This window comes from Macrotis lagotis, chromosome 1 (assembly GCF_037893015.1).
Source record: "Macrotis lagotis isolate mMagLag1 chromosome 1, bilby.v1.9.chrom.fasta, whole genome shotgun sequence".
Taxonomy (NCBI): domain Eukaryota; kingdom Metazoa; phylum Chordata; class Mammalia; order Peramelemorphia; family Peramelidae; genus Macrotis; species Macrotis lagotis.
In genome coordinates this window covers 378,890,226-378,903,815 of record NC_133658.1, presented here as the reverse complement: position 1 = coordinate 378,903,815, position 13,590 = coordinate 378,890,226, and the positions used below count along the sequence as shown (strand labels likewise).

General features: G+C 33.7%; 1 long non-coding RNA gene and 1 pseudogene across 1 annotated transcript in view; both read left to right on the top strand.

Moving 5' to 3' along the window:
* The window catches only part of LOC141506056 (uncharacterized), a 335,395-nt gene that overhangs the window by 64,273 nt on the left and 257,532 nt on the right, over window positions 1-13,590 (top strand). The gene's annotated exons all lie outside the window — the stretch shown is intronic.
* On the top strand, window positions 13,221-13,320 carry LOC141510581 (U6 spliceosomal RNA; annotated as a pseudogene).

Sequence of the window (13,590 nt, the reverse complement as noted above, 5' to 3'; positions counted from 1 at the left end):
GCCAGGATGTATTAGTGGTGGGACTTGAACTCTGGTCTTCCAGGCTCCAAAGCTGATTGTCCTAAAGGATAGAGCCATGCTGCCCCTCCTATAATTTTATAAATTATTTAGATGGTAATCTGGATAGGAAAAAAATGATTTGATTGATTTCAGTTACAAATCAGTTTTTATTGTCCTTGTCCTCACACTAGGGATTTTATTTTGTAAGGTCTTTTAGATGTTAACTTGCTCATATAAATTAAAAAATATAAAGGACATTTCTAGTCTATATTCAAGGAATTTGGGACTTCTGAGCATAATTCACATATAAAACAAGGGAAGGCAGCAGAGGATGCATTAGAAAAGGCACTGGTTTTGGAACCAGTGGACTTTAATTCATCTTCCAGATCTTGTTCAATCCCAAGGTTTCCATGCTGTGACCTTGAGCAAATCCATTACTTTCTCCAATCTAATGTCTAATCTGTAAAATAAGGAGATGGGGCTAGATTGCCTTTATTGTTTTTCAAACTCTAAAATCTGTGAATATATCCAAATAATGACCTTGGTGCTTAATCTGCCTGCTGAGAATCCCCATGGAGGTACCATAATGAAATGTTTTTTGAGCCTAAATTAGTAAAACATCATAAGTGATAGAACCACAAAATTCTTTCTGTGATCTTCAGGCAAAAGCACTGATCACATGATTTAAAAACATAGGAAATCTTAGAGATTATCTGCTGCTCCCCTTTATTCTGTAGATGAGGGGACTGAATCCCAAGAAGAGAAAGTGACCCAGCAATAGGAAATAAAAGAACTAGGATTCAAACCCAGTATTGCAGTTTCATATTCAGTGCCCTTTCCACTTTAACAAGCAAAATAGCACAGTCATTGGGGAGCTAGAATCAAGGAGACATCCTTTCAAATTTTGCCTCAGATCCTTACTGGCTGGGTGACCTTGGACATGACTCTAAACCTTGTAGGTTTAGTTTCCTCATTGGTAAGATGTGGTTTTAAGGATCTAAAGACAAAAAATGATAAACCATTATATTGAAAGGGTTTGTGTTCTACTAGGGACAATAAGCAGCATGTACTTACATACTAAAACACAAAATGCATGCAAAATAAAAAGTAATTTTGTGGAAAGGTTAGCATTTGGGGGAATGGGACCTCAGGAAATTTATTCTTTAAGTCAGAGGTCCATAACCTCATTTTGTTGTGGGTTCTTTTGGCAAAAGAATGAAGCTTATGAACCCTTTTCTTAAATAATATTTTATAAATACATAAAAGGAAATACATTGGATTACCAAGATCCATAATGATGATTTCATTATTGTTGAGAATTATCACCAAGGAAGCTCCCTCTACCCACTTAGTCAACACACTCCCAACAACATAATCTTGAGAAGTTGTCTGGAACACTGAGAGATTAAATGTTTTGCCCTCAGGTCTGAGTGACTCCAAGACTGACTCTTTCTACTCTATCTTACTACTTCTCAATATATTATTAATAATAGTAACAGCATTATTAATACTGTTCTGTGACTTTGCAGAGTAACCCTGCTTAACACACCTATTTCCCACCTGACATGTCTTCATTTTGTTCTCTGCAAAAGAAAGTCTTAGAGCACTAAAAACTTCATTGATTTGCTCAGGTCCAAAATGCCAATCTGCCTTGAAGGTAGGTCTTGAACCCTGGTGTTCCTGGCTTTGAGGCTGACTCTGTCGCTGCTTTGCCAAGCTGCTTCTCTATTGAGTGTTATTGTAAGTATATGTAGGCAATAAATACATTGAGCTTTAATGAATCTTCAAAATAAATTATTGATAATCATGAGTTTGAGCAAGCCAAATTCAAGTAGAGTTTCACCCCTGCAGTTTTATGAAAGTAAATGGTGTCTGTATATTATAAGCCTATTAGCAGAATCATGGTGTCCTGCTGCTGAGAGTTGTGGATAGAATAACTTAGCAAAGTGGAGGTCAGTTTTTAGGAATCCTTAAGTGATGAGGGTAATAATAAGATACCATTCTCTTTTTAAATTGGCAAGTATGATCAGTTTTACTTCCCTAACATTTCTGGTATCTGACCTCATCCTTCTGCTCACACTACTATCACCCAAACTCAAGCCCTCATTACCTTTCTTCTGAATCATTGCAATAACCTCAAAATTGTTCTCCCTGTGCCAAATGCCTCCTTTTGCCATTCCATCCTCACCATAGTTGCCACAGCATAGGCATATTCCTAAAGCATGGGTTAGATAGTGAGAAAAAGCCCCAGTGGCTTCCTTTTACATCTAGAATTAATACAAACTCTTTTGTCTGATAATGAAAGTCCTTCATAGGCTGGATCTAGCTACTTTCCTGACTTATTACAAATCACTTTCCTTCATATGCCTCACTTTCCAACAAGGATTGCTGTTCTTCATTCACAACACTGATTCTTCTGTCTCAATGAGAAAGGCAACTAGAGGTCCAATAGATAGAGTACTGTAAGTCAGGAAGATTTGAATTGAAATGTGACCTCAGACATTCACTACCTGTGTGTTCCTGGGCAAGTCACTTAACTTCTGTTTGCTTTAGTTTCCTCAATAATAAAATGCTTTGATAATTGTACTTAACTCATAGAATTGTCATGATAAAATATTTGTTGAAAAAAATCTTGTCAGTTAATTGATTAATTGATCAATGACCAATTAAATGTTTACTGAGAAGAGACAGAATACAATGAACATAAATGTGTACAAAGATTGTATTGTATACAAAAATAATCTGCATTTCCCTAAGAGAACACAATCACAGTAGGTACTACCTTTCTTGGAAACCTTTCCCATCATATCTCTAGGGGCAAGCTGTCACACAATAACAGTTATATTCTTTAGTATTCATCTGAGTCCTGAGAAATAATGTTCTGGTAATTCTATAGCAGAGTTTCTTCAGTGTTATAGGTGCCAGTCATGGAAAGAACAATAATCCAGGTGAGAGATAAAGATCTTGCAGCAGATCTAAGATTTGGAGAGTTTAAGTAAAAATTGCAGATTCTTATAGTGTGAAAGGTGATTCAATTTAAATATACCTGATACAGAATATCCTTTAGAGTATCTCTGAATATTGACCATCAAGGTCTTAGTAGTAGGAAATTCATTGAGGCTGTGGGGTAGTTTAGAAAGGGAGCTGAATTTGGAGCCTTGCAACCCAAACTCTGAGTTTCTTCTGTCTGAGAGTGTTGGGCAAGGCCCTCTCTTTAGTACTAAATTTCCTTACTGTAAAATGAAGGGATTAGATTATTTCCTTTGGAGGCCCCCCCCTTCTAGTTTTAGACTTCTGATTCTTTGATTTTGCTAGGTCTTTTTTTGTTGTTGTTAGTCATTTTTGGTCATGTCTGAAGCTTCATTACCCCATTTGGATATGATTTTGGCAAAGATATTGGAGTGGTTTACCATTTCCTTCTCCAGCTCATTCTATAGATAAGGAGACTGAGACAAACAGGGTTAAGTGAATTGTCTAGGATCACATGGCCAGTAAATGTCTAAGGCCAGATCTAAATTCAAAAAGATGAGTTTTCCTGACTCCAGACCTAGAACCCTATCCACTATACCATCTAGCTGCCTACAAGGTCCTGAGATAGGCCTTTCTTTTTTCTGGAATACTATTAAATTTTTTGTCTTCTATTAAAATAAAATCTACTTCTCTGAAATTTTGATTCATTATTCCTAGTGCTCTTCTCTGTGATTTATCAGAAACAAATTTAATATATTTTTCATATGTCAATTATTCAAATAAAAGATAACTGCCATCTTTTTTCTGTCCTCAGTTTTCCTTTTACCAGGCTACCCATTCTTAGCTCCTTAAACTGATCCTCCTATTTTTAACTGTCCACCTTATTTCAACTGTCTCACACTGTATGACATCTAGATTGCTAGCTAATATTCTTAAAATATGGCACCCAGAGCTAAAGAAAATTTCCTAGGTGTTGTCTAACTAGAGAATAATGTAGGCAAAATATCACCTCCCTTTAGTTTTGTCCATTTCCCTGCCCCTTAGTATATTTTATCTTCCACACAGAATTTTAAAATTAGAAGGATCTCTAATGAGCTCATCTAAACCCTTCATTAATGGACAAGGGGAATGGCTCCAGAAAGATTAAATGACTTGCTTAAGGTAACAAAATTAACTAACCCAGACCTAGGACTAGAACCTACCTATTCCCCAGAATAAAGGGTCGATAGAGTCCTCTCCTACAGTTCCCAACCGCTTTGTACCTGGCTCCATTATGTAGTTTGTTGCCTGAAAGAAGTCTTTCTGACCCCAGAAGGCAATTAGTATGTGCCCCAAGGATGATTGGATTACCCTTATCAGTGCCTGGGCTTGCAAAGTTACAAGTATTATTAATGGTCATAAAATTATCTGATCCCTTTTTAAAGCCAGCCTTAGCGTTTGTCTCCCTGACCTCCTGTGGCAGTGATTCCCACAGGCTGACCAAACTGCTGTGTAAAGACAAATTTCTTTTTATTGGTTTGGAATTTATTGCACGTTAATTTCATTGATCAGAGGGAATAAAAGATAAAAGAAAGGGTAGCACATTACATGAAGATAGAAATCATTATTACTTTCTTTAATATTTTTGACATTAACATTAATCACAATGAATTATGGCGGTGTTCATTTGAATGTAATATGTAACTTCAAACACTTTTCATTTTAACACCACATTATTGCTCACATTATTTAAGCAAGTTTCCATTTCTGCACTGCTTTATCCTATTCACAACTAAAACAGGAGGGGAAAGGCCTCCTATTATGTGGCAGTTATTTCTTTGCAACACCAGGTATGCAATATTCTATGCATGTACCTGACCCCATCTTTGCTTTAAGTAACTTAATTTGGATCAGATGACCAGCTATTTTCATTATTATACTGTACTAACAAGAAAGGAACACAAATTTTCAGGGACTATGGAGTCAAATATACTTTAGTAACTGATCTCTCCAATGATGGTACTCCCTACTTGGTATAATCACAACCATTCTGTACTTTCTCATCTTGGGTAACTTGAGTACCTTTCAGTATTGTTGTGATGATCAAATGAAATAATAGTTATAAAGCATCTAGCTTCCTGCCTGGCATAAGGTAAGTACATAATACATATTTTATTCCTTTTATATATATGTAGATATATATTTTTATTTTGTTAAATAATTCCCAATTACATATACATTTTGGCATTCATTTAAAAAAATTTGAGTTTCAAATTCAAATAGGGAAAAGACTCTCTACTTGCTTGTCTAAACAGGATTAGCATTTCTTTTGTGTTTAGTGAAGAGAAAGAACTTATTTCATACTTTCTCTGCTTTAGTCATATTTTTCTGCCCATACTTCATCCTAAATCCTACAACTATACTATATAAAAAAAGCAAGAATAACAAAGTTTAGAAAAACTATTCATCAATCTACATTCAGAGTTCTTCAATTCTCTCCCTAAAGATAGAATTTTTCTTCAAGGCCCTTTGGAATTGTCTCAGATTATTGCTTGATCAAAGTAACTAAGTCTTTTATAGCTGATCATAAAATTGCTCATGAGTATTGCTGTTACTATATACAGTGCTCTCCTGGTTCTGCTCACTTCACTTTGCATCAATTCACAAAAGTCATCCCAGGTTTGTTTGTTTTTTTTAAATCATCCTGCTTGTCATTTCTTATAATATTCTATAATATTCCATCACAATCATATACTACAACTTGTTCAGTCATTTCTCAATTTATGGAAGATGCCACAATTTCTATTTCTTTGTTATCACAAAATACTTACTCTTTTCTTTTCTTCCCTTTCTTTCTGGAGGTGGAGGAGGGCTATTTATTCCAATATGAGAATCTTCTTCTAGCTTTCTTGGCAGTATGAGAATACCAATGTATCACATAAGCCTATTTTTTTGATCTTACCATAAAACCTGTCATTTAGCTTCTATGATCACAATTTTTTCCTTTTTTTAATTAATATTTTATTTTTCCAAATACATGTTATGAAAGTTTTTTCAACATTCTCCCATATGCATAGGTATATTTTTAACTTATAAAATTTCTTTCCACCCTCCCTTCCCACCTCCCTTCCTTCAGCAGCAGTCAGGTTAACATTGTACTTACATATTTTTTGATAAACATGTTTGCAAATTAGTCATTTTCAGTTTGAGGAATTAGGATCAAGGGAAAGAGATATGTAAGAGATAATTTTTATAAAGTGTTCATCAGATTCTGAAGAGTTTTTTGTTTGGTTTCTCTTCCTCTGGATGGGGATAACATTGTCCTTAGCTAGTCTAATACAGTTGTCCTGGCTCTCTGAACTGCTGAAAAGAGCTGCTTCCATCAAGGTTGATCAGCCCACAGTGTTGTTGTTAATGTGTACATTGTTCATTTGGTTCTGTTCCCAGCATCAGATCCTGTAACCAATTCCATGCTTCTCTATAATCAGAACATTTATGATTTTTAATAGAACATTAATATTCCATAGTTTAGTGTACCATAACTTGTTTATCCATTTCCCCAATTGATGGGCATATGATCATAATTTGAGGGATAGCTTTTTAAATAATATTGATAACAATAATAGCTTTAATTTAGATGAAACTTCAAGTTTTACAAAGTACTTTACATATATCATTTCATATGCTTCTCATAATGTGATGTAAGTGTTAAGTTGTTGTAATTTGAAATTTTGTGGGAAATGACAAAAAAATGGGTGAAGTAATAGATCCCAAATCTATTGGGACATTAAATGACTAGATTAGGTAAATGCAGAGAGATTCAGCAGAAAATTAATCATTAAGTAATGAATCTTCATAAGATCATAGATTTAAAAACAGAAGGGACTTCAGAGGGCATGTGATCCAACCTATCCCCCATATTACAGTTATGAAAACCAAGGTCCCTAATGGTTAAATTACTTGTCCAACATTGATACAAGTAGTATGTGATAGATAGAAGATCTGAATCTATGCCTTTCAACTCCAAATCTAGCATACCAAATTCTTTTGGATATAGAAAATGAGCAACATTATCTAAGACTGAGATATATCCAGAGTTTCCTATAAAATTATGGATCCTAGAAGTTTTGAAATAGGTAAGATAAAAGTTATAACTAAGATATAAATTTAACATTTTGCCACAGAAAAATTGCTTTAGTATTGGATATCCCAGTTTGGTCAGAATATCCCAGTTTGGGCCTCTCCTGAGGTAGTCAACTTTACAGAAAATGTATGGTATTCCCATTGGTTCTGAATATTAAAAAAATGTGAGAATATCAGAAATCATCTAGTCCAATCAAGACAGAGAAATTGTGGCTTGTACATAGTGATTATTTACAACAAGTTTGTTGAATTTGAACTTAATGACTTGCCCAAGGTCATCCACATACTTGGTGACAGTTGGGATTAGAAACCATGTGGTCTGTCTCTCAGTTTAATTCTCTTCCTTTGTCTTATGGATAAGCTATATTTAATAATAAGTTTATATTGCCCCTTACTGTATATAGAACATTTGACTAATGAGAGTGATACATTAATTCACCAAGTGCTGTGGTTTGATTATAACTTAGTTGGAGTTCAGAACTAAAAAAATCTACTTTTCTGGAGTATAAATAAGTTGAGTTCAAATAAGGAAAAGACTCTCTACTTGCTTGTCTAAACAGGATTAGCATTACTTTTGTGTTTAATGAAGAGAAAGAACTTATTTCATACTTTCTCTGCTTTAGTCATATCTTTCTGCCCATACTTCATCCTAAATCCTACAACTATACTTCCTCAATAATGTTGCTTAGGGTGTGGAATATGTGCACGTTCACCACAATTGAACTGTTTATATTTATATATCTATTTGTATTTAATTCTGTTCATAGTTTAAAATGTATCATTATATTTAATTATGTATCTATTTGTATTTTATTCTAAGTTTAAAGTAAATGATTTAATTGTTTTTAGACTGATTGGATTTTAGGATAGATTTAGAGCTGAAGATCTAGTCCATTCTCTTCATTTTACAATAGAGGAAGTTGAGACCCAGAGAAGTTAAGTGACCTTGTCTCAAATCACAAAAGATAATAAATAGCAGGCAGGTTTGAAATCTAAGCTTTCAGATTCCAAACCCAGCGTGTTTTTGTGCTATAAAAATTATGCATCCTCAGTTTGTAGAAGAAGAAATTGAGGGCTCAGAATATTAAATCACATGTCCAGGATTAAAAAAAAATGTTAGAACAAGTATTTCAACACAAGTCTTTAGTCTGAAGCTCACATTACAATTGGTTTATTAGTTTTTGTTTTGTAATTATATCTTGGAAACAGGACTGTGTAGGGTATGAGTTATTCTGGGTTTTAATGAAATTACTGCCTGACTCAAGGTTGGCGTCTACTATTTACCTCATATATGCTTGAAGAAATTTAGTAGTGAAAGCTTGGAGGTGAGGGAAGGGGAAGAAATAATGACAGACAGATTGAGAGACAGTATAGTCCTGTACTTTGCATGGTGAATCATTTTTTCCCTTTTTCTTAGGTAACCAGATTTCCTAAGAATATAAAATTAATTGCTTTTAAGTTACTTCATAATGACAGATCTTCTCCATAACCTTGAAATTGTATAGTTTCCCATAAAAGACACAAACCTACGTGTGCACAGAGCTAAAGTCTTAAACAAAGAACTTGCTGAGAACAGGACAAAAACAGAACAATAACTCAGTAGACCCACCGTCTTCCACGCCTCCCCATATATACCTCAACAGGAGTATTATGGAATTTATTTCAAACGTTTGGTTTATTTCAGTGAAAAATCTTGTGATTTATTAGTTCATTTAAAACCCATTAAAGATCTACTTGCTTTGATTAAATGGCACCATTTTAAAGGTTAATCAGTGTCATTTTTTTATATTTAAATCTTCTTAAAGGTACAATACCTTTTACTGAAAATTTTCCCCTAAATAGAAAGTGAATAGTTGTTGAAACTCTTGTTAGGTGACTATAGATAAAATGCAGTAATTAAATGCTGCATATGTATGTAAAAGCAAAGAACTGCCTAAATACACCTTCTAATCTTGATTTCCTAGAAAGAAACATTACATCATAGAAAGAATAGCAGTAGAACTATCCAGAAGGTCACAGGATACCCAATCTAAGAGAAGAGAAAGCTGTAACATCTACAGCCTCAGATATCTGTCCACAAACAAATGTGCAAACATAGATAAGGTTCTGGGTAAACAGTCAAATTTGACCTCATAGGTACTCCCAAAGGATAAGCAACTTGTCTCATGGCTCTGAAGGGTATGCTTTATTCAACAGAAATAGTGGAGGTTAAAGGTGGGGGAGATTGGAAAGTAGAACTGTAAAATGAGGATAATAATAGCATCTACCTCCCAAAGTTGTTTTGAGGATCAAATGAAAGAATAATTATAATGCACTTAGCATAGGGCCTCATACATAGTTAGAGCTACCTAAATATCAGCTATAAAAAAATGAGGTTACTATGCCATATTAAACAAAAAGATAAGAACTCAAAGAAGTATCCAAAGACTGATATAAACTGATGTAAGATAAATTAAGTGGTATAATATTACAGCAATGTAAATGGAAAGAACAATAAAACCAAAACAGAAACTAAACAGTGTAACAGGTTGATCCTAAAGAATGCTCATTTCATTTCCCTTTTTTATTTGCAGAAATAGAATGGTCGTGTTCTACTTTTGCTCAGTAGTATGGAGTGATATTATTTCACTTTAACCAAAACCAAGCTGTCTTCTTTATCATGGAGACAGGAGTCTGGACATATTGGGAAAAGAACCATTTGGATATGAAATAGGTGGACAGAGTGACCCTGTCAAAAATCTCCAAACCACCTTAGATTTCTAATACATAGTAGGAAGCTCTTGGGAAGAAGGGGTATCCCTCAAAATTCAGAAAGTAGAGGACCTTTAGATGCCATCACTTCTATCCTTTCACCTTGTTACTCTTTGTAGTATCAATCTAGAACTATGAGGGGAAAGAAAGCCAGGATAAACTTGATGTATGGGAAACACCAAAAGCCAGAGATATCTCCCTTCTCCCATGCCTCCCACTCCTGCCCTACCTACCACCTATTCCCCTATGCAAATGTCCAAAGGTCCAAAGGCTTGATGGAAGACAAATTCAGCTTCCACCAAGGTAGCATTAGTCCCCTTCTCCATCATGTGATGAGTCACACATGCTCTAATGAGCTGCATTTCACCAAAGGAGAAATTTATTCATCTTTTTAGCACAGTGACCAAGTAAAAAACAAGTATATAACTGATGTTGCCACCTGAATAACATCAGCTTCAACTCTGAGTCCTTCTATGAATCCAATAATAAGGGTACCATCTACGTCTTCACAGTCAAGCATACAAACACTCAACCAGAGAACTTCACTGACAATGGACTCATGATTGACCAGAAGAACCTGACGAATTTCACAGCCCCAGTTGAGTCTGCCTACAACTGTGTATTCCAAGAAGGCCAAATCCATCATTGCAGTTTATGCGAATGAGACCTTCCACAAGTATGTCTTCATGTAAAATAATAACCTACAGTTTTAAATCTCCCTTTTGCTTAAATTATCTTTATTTCTATATACTTGTAATTCATTTGTGCTGTTTCCCTGATAGGGTAAAGACTTTCAATTTTATCTTTATACCTCTATGCCTAACACAGTTCCTGGCACATGCATACTTTGGATGCATATTAAATGTTGATTGATTGACTGCAATTGAGAAATAAACTTGTATCAATGTTTGCCACAGGCTTTCCTGATCTTAGCTTTTCAGTAGCTTGCTGCATCATGAAGACAGCATCTTCTGTTTAATATGATGAAAGACTATGTGTATTCTCTATATGTGTTTCATCACTGAAGGGGGAATCACAGACAATGTAACAATGATACTCTGTACACAGCTTATGTAGTTTGTGTTAAACATATTGTAAGAGAAATACCACTCTGATACTTCTTATGCTTAGTGGTATTAGAGCAGAGAAAAAGAGAATTCAATAAGAATTTTATATATATATATATATATATATATATACACATATGAATTTAATCTGTATTCATGAATAATTATTTGGCTATGATTCCCTTGTTTACCAAGTAATTATAGTTTTAAAATCTGTTTGGGTTAGCATTTAGCATTTCTCCATCCAAGGGAATCATAACATTGATGGAATATCTATCAGTCAGTTCTTATGAGCTAAAGTAATTAAAAAATCTTTATTATTCTCTGTATGATAGTAACCTATAATAAATTTGAAAGGAGTCATTCAAACATTGAGTATCAAAGCAGTGTCCTGCTTCCCTGAATATATGAAAAATAATTTGAATAGTTTTATAAGGTTTTAATGAAATTCACCATTTAGGAACTGACATGCATTGCAAGAGAAAAGTACAAGTATTCGGTCTTGACTTTAAATTTTACACACTATAGCGCAAACATTAAGCAGCTCCTCAATAATGATGTGCAAATTTCAATCATAGAGGAATAAAAATTTTAAGGAATAAAATTAATAAAAATTTTCTTTCTCATGTGTTACAAATTGCTTCTGATATTTTAAAATAATTTGGAAGCTAATTTCTCTAAAATATGCACTCTCTTCTACTGATGAACAAATGTTAAAAAAAAATTCTTTCTGAACAACATCAACAACAAAAAGATTTTGTTCTACTTTCTAAAGAATAAATATTTTTGAAAGCTCTTATGAAAATGGAGTTTGACCAGATGATTTTTATCAGAATGATTGGTTAGTAAATAATCTTTGAATCCCAAAATCCTAGCATGTTAGAGTAGGTTGACTCACTGGGTGCTATTTTCTTCTAAAATTTTCAGTTCACATTCATTGAAATTTTGCATTTTAAAATTGTTGATCACTTACAAGTTTTCTCAGTAGGTGGTGGCAGAATAGTGTGATTTGGTGAGGTGGTACTTTTCTTTTTGCTTTATTTTTTTAAAGTACAATGTTGAAGCTATGTAATTACATAGTAACTGTTGACCTTGTAATTACACTGTAAGTACCTGTAGTGACAAGATAAATGCATGGTTATTTGAGTCTTTTAAGCTATAGCACTATCATGATACCCTAACAATGTAAGCTACATAGTAATTTATTTGTGGAGTAAATAGTGCTTTCTCTGTGTGCATATATGTCCCTATAAAACCAACATGTATGAGGCACTATGTCAAAGTAGGCAGGCTTGTAAACCAATATCCTTTAGGAATTCACACACATTGGGGATTTGTAGATACAATTATAATTATTTAATCTTTAGATAATGCAGTTTGGATTTTCAGATTATTATTCTTCCTATTTTGTCTATTTTTAATTGATGGAGTAAGCAGGTTCATATCTTTTCCACTCTCTTCACTTGTTTAAAAAAAAACAAAATACTTTTTTTTTACATGACATAAATTTTCTCTTTTATCCCTCCTTCCTAACATTGTTTTCTAAAAAGGAAAAAAAAAGAGGAAGAATTTTCAAAAGCATCCTGACTAATTGATTAAAACCTATAGTATATGCCATTTTTCACACTTGAGTACACCTCTCTTTTGTAATATGGAAAGAGTCTTCTTATATCATTTCTTTAGTCCAGAACTATTCTTTGAAATTTTGCAACATTGACTTAATTTATGCGTGTATGTTCGTTCTTTTCATTTATCTTCTTGTAATCTTATGTATTTTTCCTTAGCTCTGATGACTTCACTTTGCAACTATAAGATAATTTAAGTATTTTAGTGTTTCTGTGTATTTAGCTTAGTCATAATTTCCTATATCACAGTAGTAATACATTGCATTCATGTACTGTAGTTTGCTTAGCTCTTCCTCTATTGATGTTCATCATTGTTTCTAATTTTGCTACCACAAAAAGTGCTGCTATATGTCTTGGTATATGTGAAACTTTTCTTTTTTTTACCAATAGCCTCATTTGGGTAAATGCCTAGCAGTAGAATCTCTGGGTCAAAGATTCTAGAGATTTTAGCCATTTATTTCCAAATTGTTTTTCAAAATGAATTTACTAATTCACAGATCCATCCTTTCTTTTATAACATTATGACTGCTTTAAATTCAATTTAATTCAACAAACATCTATTAAGTTCCTTATTTATACAGAACAATATTCTTAGCATTAGAAGTGGTTGTTTAGATAAGACAGAATCTGTTTTCTTAATAATTTTCTAATGGGACTAAGACTTTCTTAAGAATGCATTTGTCTTGTGCTCACTTCAGAAGCACATATACTAAAATTGGAACAATACAGAGAATATTAGCATGTCCTCTGCACAAATTCATGAACAATACATTTGTCTCAATCTTTCTCTTTCTTTCTTTTTTCTTTTTGCTTTTTTCTTTCTTTCTTTCTTTCTTTCTTTCTTTCTTTCTTTCTTTCTTTCTTTCTTTCTTTCTTTCTTTCTTTCTTTCATTTTATTTTTGTAAGGCAATGGGATTAAGTGACTTGCCTGAGGTTACAAAGCTAGGTAAAGTATTAGATGTCTGAAGTCACATTTGAACTCAGGTCCTCCTGACTCCAGGAAGGGTGTTCTATCTACTGTGTCACTTAGTTGCCGCCATTTGAATTTTTATAAT